The sequence below is a fragment of the Elephantulus edwardii genome, unplaced genomic scaffold (genome assembly GCF_000299155.1).
Source record: "Elephantulus edwardii isolate Elephantulus edwardi_28Jun2011 unplaced genomic scaffold, EleEdw1.0 scaffold00077, whole genome shotgun sequence".
NCBI lineage: Eukaryota > Metazoa > Chordata > Mammalia > Macroscelidea > Macroscelididae > Elephantulus > Elephantulus edwardii.
This window is the reverse complement of record NW_006399827.1, coordinates 9,980,633-10,004,293: the sequence shown is the minus strand read 5'-3', so window position 1 is coordinate 10,004,293 and position 23,661 is coordinate 9,980,633. Positions and strand designations below refer to the sequence as shown.

Here is a 23,661-nt window from a genome sequence, read left to right as displayed (position 1 = left end):
ATCACTTGTTATGCATCAGAGAGTTGGACAATGACTAGGGAGGACAGAAGGAGAGTGGATGCTTTTGAGCTGTGGTGCTGGAGAAGAGTACTGAATGTACTATGGACTGGCAGGAAAACAAACAGATTCATCTTGGAGAGGATTAAACCAAGCTACTCCTTGGAGGCAAGTATTCTGGGGCTTCGTCTGACATACTTTGGATATGTTGCCAGGAGTGAAGGGTCCTTGGAGAGGGATATCATGCTTGGGAGGGTGGAGGGACAGCACAGGAGGGGAAGACCCTCTATGAGATGGACTGATTCGGTGATTGGGGTAATCGGGATGGGTGTGTCAGAGGCAGTGCAGTTGGCGCAGGATAGAGCAGGGTTTAGGGCTGTTGTGCATAGGGTCGCTATGAGTCGCAAACGACTTGATGGCACATAACAACAACAACAACAACAACAACAACCATTAATCCAGTCTGACTGGCACAGGAGATTGCCCCTCCTTCTCCAGCAGAGCATCTGATGGATTTGAACTGCACACCTTTGGGACTGCAGACAGGTTCTTGCCACTAGGCTACCAGAACTCTCTCCTTATCAATCTCAAGATATGATTCCTAGATGAGGTAGTGCAACAAAGTGATCAATTTCCTCAGGTAAGCTACAGATATTTTATTTGTATAATATGTTACACATAATTCATTAGCATAGTTTATAATTGAACCCATGCAAGGTGCATACTAAATACAGGGCAGGCTAAAGCCCAGGACCAGACAAAAAAAACAAATTCTCCGGATAGAACAGTAGAGGTAATTTTTCAAGGACTGTTGTTGTTGTTGTTATGTGCCGTCGAGTCACTTGTGACTCATAGCGACTCTATGTACAAGAGCCCTAAACCCTGCTCTATCCTGTGCCAATTGCATTGTCCTGACACACCCATCCCGATTACCCCAGTTAACTGAATCAATACACCTCATAGAGGGTCTTCCCCTCCTGCGCCGTCCCTCCACCCTCCTCCCAAGCATGACGTCCCTCTCCAAGGACTGGTCCCTCCTTACAACATGTCCAAAGTATGTCAGACAAAGCCTCAGAATCCTTGCCTCCAAGGAGCAGCCTGATTTAACCCTCTCCAGGATAAATCCGTTTGTTTTCTTAGCAGTCCACGATATAGTCAATACTCTTCTCCAGCACCACAGCTCAAAGGCATCAATTCTCCTTCTATCTTCCCTAGTCTTTGTCCAACTCTCTGATGCATAACAAGTGACTGCAAAGACCATGGCCTTTATCAGACACACCTTAGTCTCCAGAGTGACATCATTGCTCTTCAGTACTTTGGAGAGGTCCCTAACAGAAGACTTCCCCATCGCAATATGTCTTTTAACTTCCTGGCTGCTGGTGCCAAGAGTGTTGACTGTGGAGCCAAGCAAACTGAAGTTGTGAACAATCTCAAACTCTTCACCATCTGTCCTGATGCTGCCAATTGGTCCAGTGGTGAGAATCTTTGTCTTCTTGATATTAAGCCTCAATCCATACTGAAGGCTACAGTCCTTGACCCTCTGCAGCAAGCGCTCCAGGTCCTCCTCAATTTCAAGGATTAGGGCGGGAAATCCCTCAAAGTGTTTTTCCAAAGAACTAAGGCAAATGGCCACATAAGGAACTTGTTTCAGCACAAGTCATATCAATGTAGGATTTAGATCCTAAATAGATTTTTTAATTACCAAATAACAACAAAATAAACAGAGACACATACATGTAGGGGAAGACAAGCCATGGGCTCTAATGAGAATCCAACTCAGATCCTAATTTGGGCTTTTTAGCCATGAGAACTGTGAAAAGGTAAAGCTCTGCTCTTTAAAGCCACCCACTTGAGGTACTTTTGTTACAGAAGCACTAGTTAACTTAGACTTCATTTATGTACAATTGTTATTGACCACTTACTCAGAACCAACTCACAGCTGACTTTCCAACAGGTTTTCAGATGTAGTAAATGGCACAGGAAGAGACTACCCCTCTTTTTCCCCATGGAGCAAGTGGTGGATTAGAAATGCCTTTGGACTGGCAGCGAAATTCCTTACCACTAGGCCACCAGAGCTCTCTAGCAAGTACACATTGCTGTTGTTATATGACATCGAGTTAAGTATGTCTTGTCCTGCTCCATCCTTATCAACTCTGACGTCCTTAAGTCCACTGCTGCAGTAACTGTATCAATCCACCTAGGTAAGTGTCCTCCCCTTCTTTGCTTACCCTCCATCTTTCCAGGCATGCTGACCCTTTCTAAGGAACAATCTCACCTCACAACATATCTAAAGTATGTGAGATGAAGCTTTGTTATATATGCAAATGTGCACTCACATTGAAAGAGGTGTCCAGACAATGCTTTTTGGAACATTAATACTAACTGCACTGAGGACCTGAAGCACTTGCTGCAGAAGGTCAAGGAATGCAGCCTTCAATATGGATTGAAGCTCAACATCAAGAAAACAAAGATTCTCACCATTGGGCCAACTGGCAGCATCATGATGGATGATGAAGAGATTGAAATTGTTGACACCTTTAGTTTACTTGGCACGACAATACACACTCTTGGTACCAGTAGCCAGGAAACTAAAAAATGAATTGCACTGGGAAAGTCTGCTGTCAGAGACCTCTGCAAAGTACTGAGGAGTCTCCTTAGTCTGGAGACTAAGGTGCGCCTGATACAGGCCATGGTCTTTGCCATTACTTGCTTTGCTTCAGAGAGTTGAACAATGACAGGGACGACAGAAGGAGAGTTGATGCCTTTGAGCTTTGGTGCTGCAGAAGAGTAGTGAATATACCATGGACTGCTAAGAGCACAAACAAGTTCACCCTGGAGAGCGTTAAGCCAGGCTGCCCCTTGGAGGCAAGGATTCCGAAGCTTCGTCTGACATACTTTGGACATGGTGCAAGGAGGAACCAGTTCCTGGAGAGGGAGGTTGGAAGGATGGCGCAGGAGAGGAAGACCTTGATTTGATGGATTGATTCTATTCCGTCACTGGGGTAATAGGGACAGGCGTCTCGGAGACAGTAAGACTGGCAAGGGGTAGAGCAGGGTTTAGGGCTGTTGTACATAGGGTCACTATGAGTCGCAAGCAAATCGACAGTACCTAACAACCACCACCTCAGGATAGGGTAAATGTGGATAAGAAGATATTTGCCTTTTTATTTTCTATAATCTTTAATAATTTTAAACCAGGAAGGCACAGTATTTTTTCAGAAAAATAAAACTATTCTTTAAAAATTCTATATAGAGCTGATTTATTTCACACCTACATTAGGATAAGTAAACACATAACAGAACACTGGTGGTGCAGCAGTTAAGTACCCGTCAGTGGTTCGAACCACAAAAGAAGTATGTGGCAGTATAAAGATTAAATCTCCATAAGATTAGAGACCGATCATGCAGTTCTACTTTGTCCTATAGGGTTGCTAAGTCAATTTAACACCAAAAAGGGTAGTTTTAAATCTAAATATATATGTTTTAATGAAAATATCATACATTAGCCAAAAGACTATGCTGTACACCGGGTGCAACATCACTATATATTTTTTATTTACAGATACAACACACATCAACACAGTATTATCATGTTTAATGTCAAAGCACAAATTATGTAGTGCAATCCCAAAGGTACACGGTTCGAATCCACCAGATGCTCTGCTGGAGAAGGAGGGACAATTTCCTCCTGTACCAGTCAGATCTGATTTGATGGTACACACACACACACAAAGGACAAATTATATTTATAAATATTAAGTTACTTTATATGGATTCCATTTATAAAGACTGCTGGTGATGTTTCTACTTTAGCTGGGATTAGTCAAACACAAACTTACTCTCTTGCCGAGGATTTCTCTTTGCATCTATTACAGTGAATATGGAAGATGCAAGACAACTTAAAACTTATTCAATAGAACCATTACATAAGCAATAAGGAAATATGCTCAGAAAAGTGAAAAGGCTCCTCTAATTTCTAATACCCTGACTATCTGATCATAAGGTTCAAAACAGACTATTCATTGGTGGTGTTACTGTGTACTGTCAAACTGAAATCAACTCACAGCTGACACTCTAGTGGGTTTTCAGAGCCTGAAAATCACACAGGAGGAGAATGCCCATCTTTTTGGATGTCCTTATAGAGTAGCTGGTAGATTCAAACAGCCTGACAACCCTAAGTTGGCAGCAAAACTCCTCACCACACTAAGTTACCACAGCTACATACATATTAAAAACCCTGCTGCCATCACCATGGAGTTACTAATGGCTATGATCTTTTGGAGGTAGATTGCCAGGTCTTTCTTCCAAGGTACATCTGAGTGAATTTAAACTGCCAATCTTTTGGTTAGTAGCCAAGTGCTTAACCACTGGCACATCCTACAAACTCCATGTACATTTTCACTGAGACTTTGCAACAAGCAATCAAGTACTTTAACCCCTATGCTAACAGGATGCACTGCATACATATTAGAATGCCTTAAAGAAAGGTATTTGAATTTTGTAAATAAACTAGTATAATTTTTTTAAAAAGGGAAAAAAGTAGAATGGCTTGGAAAAAGTCCAAGAATATCAAGTGCACATAAGAATGCAAAATAATAACAACTCTCATATGTTGAAGGTGGACCTATAAGATGGCCAGCTTACTCTAGAAATAGTTTGGCAGTGATTAAAAAATGTAAACATATACTTATTACTCAAGCTAGCAATCCCACTCCTAATGAGATTTATCCTAGAGATATGGAAACTTAGGTTCCCTTCCTAACCTGCCCACAAAAGATTATAAGGGACCTAGGACCTATTGTTTATAGCATAATTTTTATTTATTTTTAAATATATTGTTTATATTCATAATCACTAAACACTAGAAACAATCTAAATGTCCTTCAACTGGTGAGTAAATTAAAACATCTGTGATACCCAAAGGTAATAAAGGAGGTCAGAATTGCTTCCACTGTGGAAAGATGGGCCACTTCAGTAGACAGTGTCACAGACGAGAGCCACAGATAGGCAAGGGAGTAGAGAGGAAGCTCCCACTCACTTGCTGTAAGTGTGGCTCTGAAGGACACTTGGCCAAGGTGGCCCACATCAGGTCCTCATGGCAGACAGGACTTACAGGCCCCAGCTCCTAGCTGGAAACAAAGGAGGACGCTTCAATGATTTAGATCCTCCCAGAAGAGCCGTGGATGAGCATTAACGTTACTGGTAAGTATATTCATTTTCTCCTGGACACAGAGCCTACTAATTGGTCCTAAAAGCCTTCTGAGGTCCCAACTCTTCTTACTATCTCTTAGATGTTGGAATGGATGGAAAATCTTACTTCACCTCTACCTTGCATGTGAACTTCCGAGTTGTAAAACAGCCCAGTGGTAGATAGAATTTGCTCCAGGACTTAAGAACCAAAAATGACATAGCTGAGCCTCTACATCTTGTGGTTCCTAACCTCTACACTATAATAGACAAAGTGCTAGTCTATAGGCCTTTTACTGGAAGAACCACCTTCCCTCTGTAACTTGATTTGTGCCACTACTAGAACTTCTACTCGGAATATTATTGCTTGTTAATTTTTGACTCATGTACTTTTAACTTGTTAGTTAAATTTGTGTCTTCTAGGTTGCAACACCTCCATGATACATCTTCAAGGATATGAACATGTACGGCTAAGCACAATTAACAGTGCATCTAAATTCCAAAATCAATCTCCATAAGAGTCTATGTGTTTCCTACTGCCAAAGGGGCCCTTTAGAGTAGTGAGAGAAGATCTTCACCCTGAAACCCACAGTGTCCCTTTTCAGCAGGAATTAGCTAAGAGAATACACCATCCCCTTTTCCTTATGAATCAGGGTGAAGTGTCTCTCAGGGAGGAGTGACAGGGAATGGCAAAGGACACACTGACAAAGGAGATTAATCAGAACTGGCTTTGACAAGCACTGTGGCAATTGGACAATTAAAACAGACATTCAGGGTGGGGGAAGAAAAACGAACTGGAGAGGAGGGTAGAGAAAACAGTGCAACAATGAATGAATGAGAACCCAAAATCTCTGTAAATGTTCATTAAAACTAATAAAATTTAATAATAATTAAAAAATCTGTGATATATCTCATACTATGGAATACTACTCAGAATAAAAAAGGAAGAAGGTGTTGACACAAAAAACTTGGATGATGATAACTAGTAAGATGTGTATGAGGATGGGGGAAGCAAAGAGATGATGGGGGGGAATTGCAGGGTTCTACAAATTGGTGGGGAGAGGGAGTGGGGATAAAGGAAATGGGAAAGCTCTGGGAGGGATCGGGAAAGACAGGGTAACCGTAGGCATAGTTCAATGTAGATTAATTTTATAAAACATAATGAATAGAAATGATTATATGAAACAATGTGAATAAAGCATAGGGTGAAAACAGTGTATATGAACTTTGTAAGCAAACCAACACAAATTCTTTTAAAAAAAGAAAGAAAAAATCCTTGGATGAATCTCAAAGACATTATGCTTAGAAGGCAGTTTCAAAAGATTATCTACTGTAAAGATTCCACATATACAGAATCCTCATTCAATTTTGTATGTTTAATCATCTCTTCATTGCAAATACCTTTTTTAAGAAATACAAGCAATGACTTTACACATGGATCTCACCAGACCGAAAGCACAGAAATCAGACTGACTACACTTGTGGAAGGAATTGCTAGGGGAAGCTCAATATCAGCAATCCAAAGAGGCCAGGTACTGACTGATGAAAAAGACCATTAAGTACTCATGAGCAAGTTCAAACTGATACTGAAGAAAATGTAAACAAGTCCTCAAGAACCAAAATATGACTTTGAGTCTATCACACCTGAGTTTAAAAAGTTATCTTAAGAACAGGTTTGTGGTATTGAACACCAAAATGACTGAAAGCTACAAGAGCTGTGGGATGACATTAAGGGTATCATCCATGGAGAGCAAAAGGTCATTACAAAGACAGAGGAGAAAGAAAAAACCAAAATGGATATGAAAAGAGATTGAAAACTGCACTAGAGTATCAAAATACCAAAACAAAGGGAAGAGAAATTAGAGTTGAACAAAAGATTTCAAAGAGCAGCTTGAGAAGACAAAGCAAAGTATTAGAATATGCAAAGAGTTGGAGAATAAAAAGGGAAGAACTTGCTCAACATTTCTCAAGCTGAGAGAACTAAAAAACAAATTCAAGTCTCAAATTGCAATACTGGGATGCTATGGGCAAAATCTTGCATGAACCTGGAAGTTTTAAAGGAAGATGAAGGGAATGAAGACTCACTGTACCAAAAAGAATGGTTAACACTGAAATATTTCAGGTATTATTTCAGAAGTACTATATGAACAAGAGCCAATGATTATGAAGGAAGACATTCAAGCTGCATTAAAGGCATTGGTGAAAAGTAAGTCCCCAGGAACTGATAGGATACCAATTGACATGTTTCAACTAATAGAAGCAGCCCTGAATTTGCTCACCAGTGTATGGCAGAAAATTTGGAGGACAGCTGCTTGGCCAGCTAACAGGAATCTGTTCCCATTTCCAAGAAAGGTGATCCAACAAAATGTAGAAATTATCAAACAATATCATTAATATTACACAAGCAAAATATTGCTGAAGATCATCTAAAAATGGCTAGAACAGTACACTGGCAAAGAACTGCTATAAGTTTAAGCTGAGTTTAGGAGAGGCCATGGGGCACCAGGGATATGTCAACTAGGTTGGCTAAAGCAGAAAATACCAGAAAATGTCTGTTTTTTTTACTATGCAAAAGCATTTGACTGTGTGAATCATAACAAATTTTGGCTAACTTTGAGAAGAATGGGAATTTCAGAACATAATTATGTACATATTAAACCTAATATTCAGATCAGTAAGTTCTTGTCCAAACAGAGTAAAGGAACACTGCATGGTTTAAAATCAGGAAAGGTGTGTATCAGGGTTGTATTCTTTCTCCACACCTATTCAGTCTGTATGCTGAGCAAACCATTTGAGAAATAGGACTTTATGAAGAAGAATGTGGCAGCAAAATCAGAGACTCATTAACAGCTTGCATTATGCAGATGACACACCTTATTTGCTCAAAGTGAGAACTTGAAACACTTGCTGCAGAAGATCAAAGGCTATACAGCTTTCAATATGGATTGCACCTTAATTAACATCAAGAAACAAAATTCCTCACTACGTATAAGCAACATCATGACAGATGAAGACAAGATTGAAATTAACAATTTCATCTTAGATCCAGCAGTCAAGAAATAAAAAATATCAAAAGATTTTTGCATTGAGAAAACCTGCTGTAAAAGACCTCTCCAAATTGCTGAGGAGCAATAAGGCCAGTTTGGAGACTAGGGTGTGCCTGACTCAGGCTAAGATCTCTTTAATCACTTGCTCTGCGTCTCAGAGCAGAACACTGAATAAGGATGACAGAATTGATGCTTTTGAGCTGAGATGTTGAAGAAGACTACTGAGTATCCCACAGACTGCCAAAAGATCAGATATGTCTTAGAAAAAGTGCAACCAGAGTGATCTATGGAGGCAAGGATGATGAAGTTTCAACCCATATACTTGGGACATGTTGCTAAGAGATACTATTACTTGGAAATGGACATCATGCTTGGGAAGGTGGAGGGTCAGTGAAAGAGAAGACCATAATGAATGGGAATGATTGTATTAAACAATGTGAATGAAGGATATAGTGTGAAACACAATGTTTACAAACTTTGTAAGCGAATCAACATTGTGTGTTGTTGTTGTTATGTGCCGTCGAGTCGTTTGCGACTCATAGAGACCCTATGTACAACAGCCCTAAACCCTGCTCTATCCTGTGCCAATAGCATTGCCTCTGATACACCCATCCTGATTACCCCAGGCACCGAATCAATCCACCTCATAGAGGGTCTTCCCCTCCTGTGCTGTCCCTCCACCCTACCAAGCATGATGTCCCTCTCCAAGGACCTGTCTCTCCTTACAACATGTCCAAAGTATGTCAGATGAAGCCCCAGAATCCTTGCCTCCAAGGAGCAGCCTGGTTTAACCTTCTCTAGGATGGATCTGTTTGTTTTCTTGGCAGGCCACGGAACATTCAATACTCTTCTCCAGCACCACAGCTCAAAGGCGTCAATTCTTCTTCCATCCTTAAAAACAAAAGATGGTGTTGTATGAAAGGAGAGAAGGTTAGCACTCCCCTTGACAAGGATGGAAGAGGCCCTTGGGCCTTACAACACGCATACGGTTAAGGCATTGCCACCTACTTTGTGGCATCTAACCACTGTTTTAGGGGAGCTCTGGTGGCCTAGTGGCAAGTTCGAATCCACCAGATGTTCTGCCGGGAAAAGAGGGACAATCTCCTCCTGTACCAGTCAGATCTGATTTGACGGTACATTCACATAAAAATTAAAAAAAAAATAAAAGATGGATTGACACAGTGACAGCAGCAATAAGCTCGGGTGTGACAGAGATGTAGAAGATGACACAGGATAGGTCTAGATTCAGATGTGTTGTTTACAGGGTCACTATGAACTATAATTGACTCCATGGTACCTAACAACAACAAAGTCTTTGCTAAGTAATAGCGGGGAGTGTGTGTATGTCTATAAACAGACTATTAAAATTATCCATCTAGGGAGCTCTGGTGGCCTAGTGGCAAGACGGTGCACTGCAATCCCAGAGGTACGCAGCTCAAATCCACCAGATGCTCTGCTGGAGAAGAAAGGGGCAATCTCCTCCTGTATCAGTCAGATCTGATTTGATGGTACACGTAAAAATAATACAATAAATTTTTTTTAATTATCCATCTACTAAAATTCACTCTAAAATAGTCAAATGTAAAAACTCTCTTAGTAAATTACCAAACTTATTTCATCTCTAAATTAAGAAAGTTAAAAATTAGTTTCATGTACTAAAGCTAACAAAGACTATTAAAATCACCATTTGTAGGGGAGCTCTGGTGGCCTAGTGGCAAGAAGCAGCACTGCAATCCCAGAGGAACACGGTTCAAATCCACCAGACACTCGGCCGGAGAAGGAGGCGCAATATCCTCCTGTACCAGTCAGAACTGATTTGACGGTACACGCACACAAAATAAAAAAAAAAAAATCACCATTTGTCTGATGATGATGTTGTTAGGTGCCATCAAGTCAGCTCTGACTCATGGCTACCATATGTGGCGTTATGTGCCACTGAGTTGACTACAACTCCTAGTGACCCTATGCACAACAGCTCTGAATTCTGTTCTATCCTGAGCCAATCTCACTATCTCTGACACCTACTATTATAGCCCAGTTATAGTGTCAATCCATCTCACCCAGGGTCTTCCTCTCCTGTGCTATCCCTCACCTCTTCCAACCATGATATCCTTCTCCAAAGACTGGTCCCTCCACGCTTCATGCCCAAAGCATGAGAGACAGTCTCAAAATCTTTGGCTCCAAGGAGCAGCTTGGTTTCACTCTCTTCAGGACAGACTTGTTAGTTTTCTTTGCCATCCATGGAATGTTCAATACTCTTCCCCAGCACCACAAATCAAAGACATCAACTTTTCTTCTGTCATCCTTGGTCTGTGCAGTTTGCTGATGCATAGCAAGTAGCTGCAAAGACCACAGCCTGGATCAAGTACACTTTAGTCTCTAGACTGACATCCTTGCTCTTCAATGCTCTGGAGAAGTATCTGATAGCAGATTTTCCTAATGCAATTCATATTTTGATTTTCTGACTGCTAGTGTTCAAGAGTGTTGATTGTGGAACTGAGCAAGCGGACAATCTCTTGTTAACAATCTCAATCTCTTCTCTATATATCAGGATGGAGAATGGGCCCAGTGGTGAGAATCTTCATTTTCCTGATGTTAAGCTTTAATCCATATTACTAACTACAGTCCTTGACCATCTTCAGGCCCTCCTCAATTTCAGCAAGTAAGTTACCCTTCATACACACTACATAGAATAAATCACTGCCAGGTCCTCCACCACCTCACAATCTCTACTGTGCCCATTACTGCAGCCACTGTGTCAATCCATCTTTTGAGGATCTTCCTCATTTTGCCTAAAGTCTACTCTTTTTTCCAGGGATTGATTCCTCTTGATAATGTACTCAGAGCAGGAGCCAAGAGGTATCTCTTCTGATATCATGTTAAAAGAGTAGTAGAGACGTAGTGAGGGTGGTTTTGGACTTTGTTGGTGGTGACATAACTGGCAGGCAGAAGAAGGAGAAGGAGCCTAGCTTGAGTCATCCAGAAGGCATTATCTGGGAGGGGTGGCCCTGGGAAAGGGTACCAGCACCACTGGGTCTTCTGACCCTCTCTCCTCACCTTGGAGTACCGGCCTTCACTTGTTCTGCATAGTTAAAAAAAAAAATCACGCGCACACACATACATAAAAAAAATAATACACGAAATAGAGACAAAACTTGACAGTACTGAAGAAGAAAATCAGTTGTTAGCTGTCATCAAGTTAGCCCTTAGCTCATGGTGACCCCATCACAATGAAATGAAATGCTGCATAGTTATGGGGGTGAGGAATAATCCGAAAGGAAGCCTAACATGCTTGATTCCAAGAAGCATTGTGGATGCACCTCTTCCAAGAAAAGGGTTGGGTTTTTTTTCTCTTTTGTCAGTGCACAGTACATTCATTCTTCTGTCTTCCTTACTCTTTGACCAACTTTCACATACATATAAGACAACTGAAAAATACCATGCCTTGTATAACAATGAATTACTCTTTTTTAAAGGGAAATGGGTAGGAGGGAAGGAGGAAAATGTGCAACAATGAATGAATGAAAATCCAATTTTTCTGTAAACTTTCATTTTTAACACCATTTTTAACTGTTATTTTTAACACCAAAAAAAAAAAAAAGAAAAAGCATGCAAAAAGAAAATACCATGACTTAAGTCAGGTGCATTTTAGTCCTCAAATTTATATTCTTTTTCTTTAGTACTTTAAAGAAGTCCTTTGCAGGAGATTTGCTCAATGCAATACATGGTTTGATTTCTTGACCGCTGTTTCCATAGGTATTGATTTTCGATCTATGTAAAATGAATCTCGGACAGTTTCAAACTTTTCTTTACCTAGTTGTATTGGTTAAGTGACTAGCTGCTTTACAACACAGTTTCTTAAGCCATGCACTACTGACATTTGGACCTGCTAATTCTTTGTTATAGGGAGTTGTCCTTGCATTCATTGTAGGATATTTAGTAGCATCCTTGGTCTTTATCCACTAGATGCCAGTAGCGTGTCCCTAACCCCAGCTGTGACAATCAAAAATATCTTCACATATTGCAAAATTGCTCCCAGTTAATAATCACTGCTTCGTAGGTTAATACTTCAATCATCATTTCTATGTTTGGGCAAAAATAACAGTACTGAAACTAAAGCAAAAAAACTGAACAAATGCAAATTTTAATAGACATAATAATGTCCTAGCATTAAAGTGCACACTGTTGTTGTCAGGTGCCATAAAGTTGGAACCAACTCATAGCTGACTCTCTAGCAGGTTTTCAGAGATGAATGCCCCTTTTTCTCCTGCAGAGCAGCTTGTGGATCTGAACTGAAGACCTCTGGGTTGACAGTGCAACTTCTTACCTAGAGGCCACAAAAGCATGGCAAGATACTTTTTTTTTGCCATGTACTATTCTATCAACTACTTGGTTGACAGGGCTCCCAAAATTTTTCTACCAATATTTAAAATAACTATTTTCAGGGGTCTTCATGGTGCCATTGTGAAAACATGTGGCTGCTAAATGAAAGGCCAGTGATTTGAACACACCAATCACAATACAGATGAAAGATGTGGCAATATTCTTGCTTAAAAATTTATGAACTTAGACCATACAGGATTACTAAAGAGTAGGAAACTCAACAGCAATGGGTGTATTTAGTTGAGGTAAATTTTCCATGCTACTATCTCTCCAAAATGCTGAAGAGCAATGAGGTCAGCCTGAAGACTAAGGTGCACCTGATTCAGGCCATGGTCTTCTCAATTACCTGCTACACATCATAGAGCTGGACAATGAGTAAGAATGACGAATTGATGCCTTTGAGTTATGGCGTTGGAGAAGTATACTGAATATCTCATGGACTGTCACTAGAACAAACAAATCATGTGTTGGGGAAAGTGCAGCCAGAGTGCTCCTTGGAGACAAAGATGGCAAGGCTTCATCTTTCATACTTTGGGATATGTAGCTCGGCAAGCCTATTTTCTGGAAAGCGATATCATGCTTGAAAATATGTCAGAGATAATGAGGATGGCACAAGCTAGAGCAGGGTTCAGTTTGGCTGTTCAGAGGGTCACTATGGGACATATACTTGACTCAACAGCACCTAACAACAGCATTCCTTGGAAAGGAACGTAAAGCTTTGAAAATTGGAAGGTCAGCAAAACAGAAGATGACCCTCACAAGAAGGATTGGCACAGTGACTGCTGCAATTGGCTCAAGTGTGTTAGAGATGATGAGGATGGTACAGGATGGGACAGGGCTCACAGCTACTGATAAAAGGGTCACAGGCTCATACTGGGCTTGATGGCACTGCACAACATTTGTTTGGAATGCTGGCTTACCAAAGCAGTTTAAACAAATGACAGTCATAAAAAATAACATTAAAGTAGCGTTTTAAATACTTCGAGTGCAAAAAGACTGTGATTTCAGTAATGAAATAACATAAAAGATATATTTAACAGAAAAAAACCAAGTATCTTTGAAGTGTTGTAGTTATTTTTAGGGCATTTAGCAACACAGTTAACCTCTGCTCACTTAAGGAAAAGAGCACCTAAATTTGCTCTTTGGTTAACTTGGGAATTCTTTTAATATTGTAAAAATGTAAGCTGGATATTTGAGAATGTACTAAGAAAATGGTTTGAAATACTTTAGTCCAACTGAATATCTCTACAATTTAAAATAGAACCTTATAATTTTATTATAGAATTATATCATAGGCATGCATTCACATGGGTGAAAAATCTGAAATTTAAATAATAAAAAAGAATAAAAGCATGTATAAACAAAGAAGCATTATTCATGATCGTCCAAAGCAACCCAAATGACCATTGATGATAAAAGATATAATTTCTTAATACAATGGCATATTATATGACAATAAATTATTTGCACTCCACAATATGGATGAATCCCATAAACATAATCATGAGCTAAAAAGCTGGACACGAACGCATATATACTGCATTCTACTTTTAAAAGGTGTGGGTTTGTTTTTTTTAAAAAAAGCAAAGCTGATATATGTTGATAGAACTCTGCACAACTACAAAGTCTGCAAAACAGTAACAGAAAAGACCAAAGACTTCAGTGATAGCAATCTATTTCTTATAGTAGATGCTGGTTATACAGAGAAAAGTCATCAAGCTATGCACGTGTGATTTCTTTACTTGCTCTACTTTATTTAAAAATCTACTTCGCTGAAAGCAAAGACTATCAAAGGAATGTCTATCTTCATTGATTATACAAAAGTATTTGACAGCATGGATCACAACAAATTGTAGCTAACCTTGTGAAGAATGGGAATCCCAGAGCACTTGATTGTGTTCATGCAAAAACTATACTTAGACCAGGAGGCAGTCCTCAGAACACAACAAGGAAACACTGTATAGTTCAAAATTAGGAAAGGAGTGCATCAGGGATGTGTCCTGTCTTTCTGTACCTTTTCAATCTATATGTGGAACAGATCATTCAAGAGGCTGGACTTTACAAGGAGGCATCAAGCATCAGGATTTGAGAAAAACTTGTCAACAATCTGCAGTATGCAGATGACACAACCTTGCTTGCAGAAACTGAGGAGGACCTTAAGTGTTTGCTGTAGAAGGTCAAGGACTGTAGTCTTCAATAAGGATTGAAGCTCAAAATCAGTAAGACAAAGATTCTACCCAATGGGCCAATTGGCAGCACCATGATGAATAAAGAATAGATTGAGGTTGTTAACAACTGGCTCAACAAACAACATGTTTGGCACCAGCAGGCAAGCAATCAAAAGACAAATTGCTTTGGGGAAGTCTGCTGTCAGGGACCTCTCCTGAGTGCTGAGGAGCAATGACATAAGTCTAGAGACTCAGGTGAGCCTGATCCAGACCATGGTCTTCACAATTACATGCTATGCATCAGAGAGCTGGACAATGGCTGAGGATGACAGAAGAACAACTGATGCCTTTGAGTTGTGGTGCTGCAGAAGACTTCTGAACATACACTGAACAGGCAGGAGAACAAATAGGTTTGTCTTGGAGAGGGTGAAACCAGTTTCTCCTTAGAAGCAAGGATTTTGACGCTCCATCTCACATACTTTGGGCCTGTGGCCAGGAGGAAACAGTCCTTGGAAAAGGGTATCACGTGTGGAAAGGTGGAGGGACACCCCAGGGAAGGAAGACCAGATGAGAGAGATCAACATGATAATTGGGGCGACTGGATTAGGTATGTCGGAGTCAGTGAGACTGGCTCAGGATAGCACAGGGTTCAGAGCTGTTGTACAGAGGGTTGCTATGAGTCACAAGCAACTTGATGGAATATTAACACTTTTTTTAAAAAAAAACCCAAAACCTCTATGTCAAGTCCCTTAGTCAGCAAATCCCCCTCAAAACTGACAACCCATATTATTTGTTCTTTATATGCTTGTGAAGAGCTATTTTATGATATGGAGGGATAGAATATGTTCTTCCTCATCTAAGCTTTTATGCAAACAGTAATACACAACACTCTTTTCTGCACTTTGTTCTTTTTCATTACTATGTCTTAGAGATTTTCCCCATAGCAATATATATAGTTTCCTCATCCTTTTTCCTCATTCACATTACATGGTAAATATCCTAATTAACCAGTCCATGTTGATGGACACTGAAGTTGTTTCCAAACTCCTCCGGAATTAATTTAAACTACTTCACATGTTAAAAATAAAAATGTAGAGTTTGCTGCAATAAGACTCTTTCCAGCAAAGTACTTCAAACAAACTAGCTCTAATGCACTATGTGTATGAAAACAATCTTGAACAAGATATGCATTATAAAGTGAACTGTGTAGGGAGAGAGGAAAATGCATACCAATGAAGGAACGAAAACCCAAACTTTCTGTAAACTTTCACTAAAATCACAATAAAAATTAATATATTAATAAAAGAAATATCATGGGCTTTGAGGTCACAGTCTTAGGAGGAATGGGAAAAGCACAGAGAGTTGATTATAAAATTGAGATCACAGATACACACACAGAGAGTTGTGTGTTTTAGTGTTCATAAGTCATTGATGTTATTTCAAATATGTTAAATGATACTTTTGAAATTGTGAAAACAATTCTCGAGGTCTAAGCTACAGATCTTCTGTCAATAAGAAACTATGCTCTACTAAATCTCCAAAAACGTAATCAAAATTCCTAAATTTGAAGAGCATAAATCTTCTAAAAGAGTGTATTTCTGCACAAACACGAAAAGAAAAAAGCATCTGACACTCTAAATCTCCGTGAAGCCCTGCTAGAATCATAACTCTCCATGCCATATGCATAGTAACAAGCAAGAAACAGAGCTACTACTTGCATCATTTCCAATACTGTTCTCTTCCAACAATCCCTTCTTACAACATCCTCACTGGTTTATCAAGAAATTGGCAGGCGCAACAAGCTATGAGCTAGCCCTCTTGGCTTTAAAGACCAGGAAAAGGAATACAGTAGTTACCCACCCCACTCTCAAAGGAAAATATTTACATAGAGTATATTTTAGTTGATAAAAACAACATATAATCCCAATCAGTTAAATTTTGTTTGTTTAATCATCCTGGGCTCACGTAACATAAACCCTGCTATTAGTACACATTCTGACCAAGATTAAGTTCCCCTCCCCTCCAAGTATCCTGCAAAATTTAAGGCAATTTGAAAAATTATTACTTGCCAATCCTTGTTTAACAGCAATGCAATACAGTGACTTCTTTCACCAATGGGCAAGTCCCTAGGTGGTTGCTGTTGTTGTTGTGTACTGTCTAGTCGGAACCAATCCATAGCTGACCCTCCAGCAGGTTTTCAGAGGCAATTAATGACATGGGAGGACGGGAGGAGACTGTTCCTCCTTCTCCCATAGAGTTGCTGGTAGCATCTAAATGCAACCCTTTGGGATTGCAGTGCAGCTTCTTTCCACTTAGCCACCAGAGCTCCCTAGGTACCTCAATAGTAAAGCAGATTCATTCTAATTCTTGATGGGTCTACCTTACCTGGAAAGTCTTTAGACAACTCTTGTGGGCTCACAGATTTGCCAAAGATACTTTGTAAAAATTGACAAAAATAATCTAAACCTAGAATAACCCCTGAAATTCCATTTTAAAAGCCATATAAATGGAATAAAATTGTACATATGCCCTTGAATCTACTTTTCAACACAATCTCTTAAACTATGTTTAGAACAAGGAAAAGGTACATTTTCTTTTCTTCATACTGTTTTTTTAGGTTTTAAAAACAAGGAAAGGGACAATGCATATAATTTATACGCTTAAAATGGAGAGTTGATAAAATTTTTCTTTCCTTCCCATGCCAAAATAAAAATGCCATAGGCACTCAAATCTACAGCCCTAAAAACAATTTAAGGTTAAAACCTCTGAAGAGTAATGGAACTTCTAGAAGAAAAAATATCCATAAGTATTTTTTACAAATCAAAGATAAATGTTATATAAACAAGCAGATTAACTAAATAAGTATCTGATGTTTCCACTAAGCACTTTATGTCTTGCACTAACCATGAAAATTTACACAAGGCTTTGCACGTGATTCAACTCTGGACACAGAACTTATACATTAATGTCCTCCTAAAACACCCCTTTCACCACACAGGCTCTGAAAAGGCTTAAACATGCACAAGCTGTGGGTAATGTAGAATTTGGAGCCAAATTTCCACCTAGTTCAGCCAGCCATAAAGCAACAAATTAAGGTTGCAATAAGCATACTGCACACACAAAACTTAATTATGCTGTAAGTAAAACATTTGCAATTTCTTTCACCCCAAATCTGCACAAATAAAAGTATGCAGATTTCAACAACAAACCTAGAAATCCTACTGAAGCCAAAATTATCTCTAGTTTCACTCCCAATTCATCTATATCTCAATCGTTAATGGAGTTCATAAATATGTACACTTGCCAGGGACTGTACTAGGAATATTATTTCTAATTCTCATAACAAACCCCATTCTGCTTGTATGGAAACTGAGGCTAAAAGAGGCCAAGGTGACTTGTCCTATGTCATAAAGCCAGTAAACGCTGAAGCTGGGATTCAAGTAAGAACCATCCATCTGTCTCCCTGATTCTATAATACCAATTCACCTCTATGAAAGTAAATTCAAGACGTTTGAAATTATGCTAATAGCTGAGAATAATATCATCCTTAAAACTATAACCCAAGACCCAAGAGTTCTCAATGAGGAAATGCAGCCACCACCTTAAGCATAGCCAGGTTCCAAAGGCTATGGTTTAAAATTCGAGAGAATTCACTTGGGGGTGGAGAGGATACCTTGCAACTGACTTTTTAGAACAAGGGAAATGAAACTCAAAAGTACAGTCACATTTTTTTGGTAAAATTATTTAAAATCCTTGAACAAAAAAGGGTGTTGTTTTTCCTAATTCACATTACAGTTTACTTCTTCAATAGGCTTCAAATATTCAAAAACAAAATCACATCAGCAACATTACTAATCAACTTTTTTTTCTACAGACTTGAAAAAGTATTTTTCTTACCACACTACAAGATTACTTCCCATACTGAGAGCAGAAATGGAAACAGCTCAGGGTGTCACGAATCAGATCTTGAGGCCAAGGTTGCAGGTGCTGTTTCCCTTGAGTAGGAGCTGCTGATCTGAAACCTCCTAAGGGAAGGGTGTCTGAAGAAGAGTGTTGAAGAAACTAAAGCAAGCTGTTTGTATTAATGAGTGAGCTGCTGGCACCACTGCTCCTTAAGTGTTTCACTGCTATGCAATTGTTTTCCAGCTTCCAAGCCCTGAATCTGGCAGGGAGACTGCTATTCTCACAGCCATACGTTGATATATGATCAGCTGCTCTGTGGTGTGTGGGTGTTTAACTGGGTGACTGGTTAGAAGAGGTTCTGCAAAATAGTAAACCAAGGAAGCGCATTGTCCCCTGAGATTTTAATGGTATGTCTGCTATCCCACACTGACAATGAAAAGTACATTTTTGCAACTTTGAAATAGTTTTGGTTTAGCATAGGCAGATAATTTCCAACAGTAAAACTTCAGGTGTGACATGAACAAAAAATACAAGCTGTAATATAAGCCACTTCAAGCATGTTTATTAGATAATAAAAAAAAAAAGTAGTATTTGCAACCTCAGCAAGCCTTCTCACTTCACAGGGAGCATTGCATAATTATTGGAATAAATGCTATTCTTCAGCTGTGTGGAACAGGTTCTACGCAAGATTCCAATGTCTCCTTGCCTTTCAAAGAGCTGGTTAATACCTTGAAATCTTTAGCTTCTTAGAGCCCAAAAATGAAAAAAAAAAAGGAAATTTTAAAAAAGATTCCTTAAGGTGGGAAAAAGTACTGTCAGAATTATAAGCTGCTAGACTGCAAGACTTTGTGAATTTTAATGTTACTGACCATCACAACATTATCACAAGGTGGCATAAATATCTCTTCATTAAAACAGTAGCAAAAAGCAAGAACTGAGCAGACTATAATTTAAACAAAATTGGAGAATACCTAGCTCCTGCTTAGTGGCAGAAAGGGGCAATGTTCATTCCTAGTTCTGGATTCTAAATGTGGAAACTGAATTTCTTAATCATAATTAAAACCCTTTTGTTAAGATAAAATAAGTTTTAAAAAAATAGATTATTCCGATGACAATGTCTGTCTTATTAAAACTTGAGATCATATAAATTTAAAAAACCCCACTTCATGCAGCATATAAGAAAACATTTTCTTTTAGAAGAGCAAATTAATCTCAACTAACACATAAGGACTTCTAACATGCCTTATAAAACAGATCATGTACTTTGTTGCGGAAATTTGCTACAGTTAAAATACAACACTAGGAACACAATTCATTATCAACTGGCCTAAGTTAAGTAATTTTAACTCCATTTACTTTCAGAAAAGACTCACATACAAATCTGTTCTTTACAGAAAGACAGTGAAATGAAACATTACAAATACCTAACTTGCTTTAATCAAAGAACAAAACACTAGATGCAAAATCTCCTTTGCTGTATATTGTTCAGGACCAAAGTAATGCCAATCCTTAAAAACTAAACACAGAACTCGAGTTCCTTTCACTTTGGCATAATATACATCTTAAGATGAGGTCCCAGGACCATCTCTACTATGACTAATGACATACAAAATTTTATGTGTCTATTTCACCGAGAAGAGGGCCCGGAATGTTTTCCCCAAGAAAGGCTAAGAGCCACTGAAGTAGACATCCCCAGACTCGGTAAAACTTAGAGTGAACACTTAAACAAAATTACACTAAAGATAGTACCCATCTGGTGGCAGGTTCACAGCACTGATACCAACAGCCAAGCTGCAAGCGCCTACAATCACGGTGCAGCTCCCCACTTGCAAATCAGCTGAACGTGGAAAGTGGAAACATCACCTACATTCAACACACACCTCCCCAGCTACAGCAGCTCTTCGCTCTCTAAAGCATGCATGTGTTGTCAACAAAGCATGTGCTCGCTGCCATTCCCAGAACAAAACGGGTCTGGCCATGTTCTGGGGGGAAAACATAAATGTTTTCCCAAAATGTTATCCTATTTATTTACTACACCTTGGCTATAGATGTTAAACATCTAATAAAAAGAAAGCATTTCCACACATCATGTATATCTAGATGAACTGGGGGGCGTGGGGGGGCGTGTACACAGGCATTACTGAGTCCATGAGGGATGCACAGAAGGGAAACACTATAATAATGATGCCTGAACACGGGGACTATGTGGGGTATCAAAGACAGATTCACTCAGGAACATCCCGAGAACACTGTGGAAAGCACCCTTCTCCAGAGGTAAAAAAAGCACATTCCTTTGATTGGCATAAGCCGTTCCTGACAATAGATTGGCGATGACAGGGCTGTTCTGCAATCAGGAAGTGTGTGTGTGTATGTGTGTGTGTGTGTGTGTGTGTGTGTGTGTTTGGGGGGGCAGGGGGAGGCCTAGATGTGACCGAAGACTGGCCTTCTCCAAAGAAGGGCATATGGGATCTTAAATCGTGAAGACAGACTTCAAAGGTGAAGCCGGGGCATTTACCATTTCTACAGGAGACAGATAACCCTCCACAACGAGCATGTTATGTGAGCATGTAACGGGGTGTCAGTGCCTTTTAGTATCTTCAATCTAAGAATCTTAAGTAAAGCCTGATTGGAGGGAACGAGGAGGTGGGGGTGGAGAAAGGTCGGCATTACCCACTGGGGTGAGTGTTGGGCTGCTGGTGGTGGATGTACACAAGATGCATTTTTATCTCCCGGCGGCACAATACTCCCCGGGGCTGGAAGCTTGGGTGCAACCGCAGGGCAGGGGAAGGCAGTGGGTGCAAGCTCCCAGCTGCAGGGCAGGCGAACGCCCGCAGGAGGACCGGGAGCGAACCTCCTCCCCGGCCCGCAAACCCGTGCAAGCCCTGCCTCCCCTCAGGCCGCGGGGCAACAGGACTCGCTGCAAAACTAGCGCCAAGCCCGCGGCCAGGAGGGAAGGAACGAAAGGGCAAAAGTGTGGTGCCCCCGGCCCAATCTCGGTGCCAGATCTGGGGCCTCCCCGACTGGATCGGGGCTGCTCCGGCCTAGTGCGCGCAGCTGCCTCGGCGAAGGGTTAACCCGGCCCCCGGAGCCTGCCTGGCCCGGCGGGCAACAGAGAGGAAGAGCTGCTGCAAGGGGCGAAGCCGCGGCTGTGGCGTGTGCGTGGGGGGAAACGGGCCCCTACTCACCCGGGCCGGCCGCCTCCACCTCCGCCGCCTCGACCGCCGCCTCGGCGGTCCATCCTTGCGGCGGGGGGCCTGTAGCCGCGGCGCTCGAGTAACAACCGCCGGCCGGGCCGGCCCCTCCCCCCCTGCCCAACGCCTGTCCTCAGGGCCGCTCCTCAGACCCGGTCTCGGCCGCCGCCGCCGCCGCAGCGCTACGTGGCCGCCGCTCCGACGTCTCGCGACTCCCTTCCGAGCGCGCGAGGGCGAGCGGGGCCGGCGGGGCGGGTGGCGCGCGGGGAGGGAGGCAGGGGAGGGGGTGTGCGTGTGTGGATGTGTGTGCGGAGAGGGGGCAGGGAAGGAGGGCGCGAGCGGCGACGGGAGCGCGCGCGCGCCCGCGGGCCCTTCCCTCGTCGGCCCCCCCGCCCAACAGGGATCCCGACACCTCCCTCCGTCCGCCCCCCCTTGGCATCCCAGCCGCTGGAAGCAGCAGTGCGCATGCGCAGCCCCTGGGGGCTGGCCCCGGCGCACCTTTCTCCCTCCTGCCACATTGTGAGCGCTCCACCGCCCAGATAACCGCCGACTCCCTGCTCCACCCCCGCCCTCTCCCACTCCGCCCACTCCCGGGTGCCCAGGTAAAGGCGTAGGCTGCGCATGCGCGCCTCTTCCCTTGGGTCGGGGGGCGTGGTTGCTGAAAAAGGAGCCAGAATGTAGTGGGGGGGAGGGAGTTTGGGGCCCCGGCTGTGGGATTCCGCAAAATAAGATGCGGGAAAGGTAAGGAGGAGGGAGGGTGGGGAAAGGCGAAAGTAGAAAAGTGGGCCGAAGTGAGATTTAGAAGTGAAAGAGTCTTTGGTTTTGCAAGAAAGTAGGGGGAAAATTGACTGCTAGCCTTCTTGTTACTTACTAGAGAGCAGTGTGACAGAGGACAGAAATAAAGCAGGCAAAATACAAGCAGTAGTAGTCATTCAGTACATGAATGGAGACACTAGCGAAAACTGGAGGAATTTAAAGACTGACATCGTGGTCGGGAAAAGTTAAGATTTAGAACTGCCCTTATACTGTGGCCAGGATTTGAGAACAGGATTTATGTGTGTGTGCATGAGGCAGAGAGCTGCTTCAAGAAATGAAGGCTCCGTTGTAACTATTACAGCATTATGACTAATTAGCTGTTAATCATTAATATAATTAATGGTACCATTATCTAACAAAAGAGCCTGGGTGGCACAGTGTTTTCGCGTTCAGAGTTTCAAACCCACCAGCCACTCCTCAGGAGCATGATGTGAGTCTGCTTTGGAAAAGAGTACAGCCTTGAAAACCCTGTGGGGCAGTTCTCCTCTGTCCTGTTGGGTTGGTAGGAGTCAGAATAGCCTTGGCAGCAATGAGTTTGGTTTTCATTAACTAACTCTACAGAGTGACGGCCCTAGGTGGGAAGACCCAAAGCAACATCTCTGAGAGTCAGGATGACCTTTTCCCACCACAGGCCAAACTTCCCAAAGGTATTCCAAATCTTAGTCGGAATTCCTTACCTTCCTTCCGCTAATAAAAGTCTTCCAGCATGTGCACAGGGAGCTCTGGTGATGGAGTACATGTTCTAGATGGGCCATCTCCTCCCCTAAAGGTTTATAGCTTCAGAAACTGGATGAGGAATCCCTATGCACATCCAAAAACTTCTCCAGTAGGGTAAAAAGGGAAGCCACTGACTGGGAAAAAGTATTCGGTAATAACATATCAGATAAGGGACTTATATCCAGAATTTATGAAATACTTGAGCACCACAACAAGATAAAGGTAAATAATCCAATAGAAAAATGGGCACAG

The 23,661-nt window shown here is 41.4% G+C and overlaps 1 protein-coding gene and 1 pseudogene across 1 annotated transcript in view; both read right to left on the bottom strand.

The window, feature by feature from the left end:
* The window catches only part of ZNF652 (zinc finger protein 652), a 76,211-nt gene extending 54,147 nt beyond the window's left edge, over window positions 1-22,064 (bottom strand). Inside the window, exon 1 of the mRNA XM_006889320.1 lies at window positions 21,871-22,064. The gene's annotated coding sequence lies outside the window, so the exon portion shown is untranslated. The remainder of the gene's footprint in view (window positions 1-21,870) is intronic.
* LOC102871374 overlaps window positions 22,059-23,661 on the bottom strand; it is a 43,510-nt pseudogene continuing 41,907 nt past the window's right edge.